The sequence below is a fragment of the Phaseolus vulgaris genome, chromosome 11 (genome assembly GCF_051622355.1).
Source record: "Phaseolus vulgaris cultivar YP4 chromosome 11, ASM5162235v1, whole genome shotgun sequence".
Lineage (NCBI taxonomy): Eukaryota > Viridiplantae > Streptophyta > Magnoliopsida > Fabales > Fabaceae > Phaseolus > Phaseolus vulgaris.
This window is the reverse complement of record NC_143508.1, coordinates 54562501-54565000: the sequence shown is the minus strand read 5'-3', so window position 1 is coordinate 54565000 and position 2500 is coordinate 54562501.

Sequence of the window (2500 nt, the reverse complement as noted above, 5' to 3'; positions counted from 1 at the left end):
CCTCAGTGGTGGTCGTGGTGGTCCCGAGTGGTGGTCTTGGTGTATCCGTGTGTTTGTGGATTTGCGTGGCACAAATCTTCCCCGATCGCACCGGGCCACAGTTCCAACCCGTCTCGTCCGTGCTTCTTCTCCAGCACGACCACCGTGGCGGATCGCCAAGATGCTCGTGAGGGAGAAGCCACGCGGATGAGGCCGTGCCTTCCCTGTGGTGGCCGCGCGCTACTGGACCGAGAGTAATAAAGCCCTCATATCAACCACATGACCCTGGGCGTAACCAGCACAAATGTGAGCCCAAGCGGACGCTGACTGATGACATTACTCCCCCCCGCCCGGCAGCAAGCCAGACATGATGGCCCCTTCCCCGCGAACGGTTGGAAGCCATACCCCCTTCGTGATGCTCACAAGTCTTCGAATAAGCCACCCAACGATTTGCGTGGCACAAATCTTCCCCGATCGCACCGGGCCACAGTTCCAACCCATCTCATCCGTGCTTCTTCTCCAGCACGACCACCGTGGCGGATCGCCAAGATGCTCGTGAGGGAGAAGCCACGCGGATGAGGCCGTGCCTTCCCTGTGGTGGCCGCGCGCTACTGGACCGAGAGTAATAAAGCCCTCAATATCAACCACATGACCCTGGGCGTAACCAGCACAAATGTGAGCCCAAGCGGACGCTGACTGATGACATTACCCCCCCGGCCGGCAGCAAGCCAGACATGATGGCCCCTTCCCCGCGAACGGTTGGAAGCCATACCCCCTTCGTGATGCTCACAAGTCTAGAAATGAGCCACACAACGAAAATCCCACCAGCGTGCCACAAATCCACATAACAGATTCACATTTTTTCCCACCGGGTCAGTCGGCCGGAACCGACGGCGGCCACCACCATGCCGCGCCCACAACGGGTGACACCAACCCAAGTTGGTGGATCACCCATGTGTGGGCGTTTTGACTTGCCCCACCACAAAGCAAGCCAAAACAGGGGGGAATGAAGGGACCGCACCAGAATTTTCCATGGTGCAAGAGCTGGCTGCATTGAGGAACACCCCCCCCCCCCTATAATAGCTAAATATGCAAAAGCCACTTTTGTACAAGTAGAAACACTTTTTTTGAGTAGACATAAGTTCTGTTTTGGGACCTAGAGAACGAATTTTCACGAGATTTTTTGCAGGGATCCTCATAAAAATGGTACAACATTGCCTGCAAAAAATTAGAATTTTTCGACATGGGGAAGTATTTTTTTTATTTTTCCAAAGACCCGAAATGTGGAAAATCGGGAAAAATGGAAAAACGTATCTAGACACCGTATTTTTGCGTGATTTTTTCCAGTCCATCCCATAATAATATCAAGAAGGTGCCCACCAAGTTTCGTTAGGATTCGCCAAGGTTTCGAATTTTCATGAATTTTTTTCAAAACCCTCTATTTTCCAACATTTCAAAAATTCAAAACCACATCAAGATGGCTTGGTTTTGATACCAAACTTTCTAGACCTCATTCTGCATGCATTTGTGACACTTTCCAACCAACAAAACTCAAAAACCACCACTTTGAAAATTTCATGATTCTTGGCACACCACCAAGTCACAAAATCAAGCCAAAACACCAAAATCTTGGAACTTGGCTATGCACCAACCATGCCAAGATCAATTCCTTTTGATCCCAAACTTCTCCCACATCACTTTGAAGGCATTTGTGAGGATTGAGTCCAGCCAGTTTTCCAAAACCATGATTTTCGTTTTTCACCAAAATCACCACCAAGTCACAAAATCAAGCCAAAAATCCAAAATCATGGCACTTGGCTATGCACCAACCATGTCAAGATCAATTCCTTTTGCTCCCAAACTTCTCCCACCTCACTTTGAAGGCATTTGTGAGGATTGAGTCCAGCCAGTTTTCCAAAACCATGATTTTCGTTTTTCACCAAAATCACCACCAAGCCACAAAATCAAGCCAAAACACCAAAATCATGAACTTGGCTATGCACCAACCATGTCAAGATCAATTCCTTTTGATCCCAAACTTCTCCCACATCACTTTGAAGGCATTTGTGAGGATTGAGTCCAGCCAGTTTTCCAAAACCATGATTTTCGTTTTTCACCAAAATCACCACCAAGCCACAAAATCAAGCCAAAACACCAAAATCATGAACTTGGCTATGCACCAACCATGTCAAGATCAATTCCTTTTGATCCCAAACTTCTCCCACATCACTTTGAAGGCATTTGTGAGGATTCAGTCCAGCCACTTTTCCAAAACCATGATTTTCGTTTTTCACCAAAATCACCACCAAGCCACAAAATCAAGCCAAAACACCAAAATCATGAACTTGGCTATGCACCAACCATGTCAAGATCAATTCCTTTTGATCCCAAACTTCTCCCACATCACTTTGAAGGCATTTGTGAGGATTCAGTCCAGCCACTTTTCCAAAACCATGATTTTCGTTTTTCACCAAAATCACCACCAAGCCACAAAATCAAGCCAAAACACCAAAATCATGAA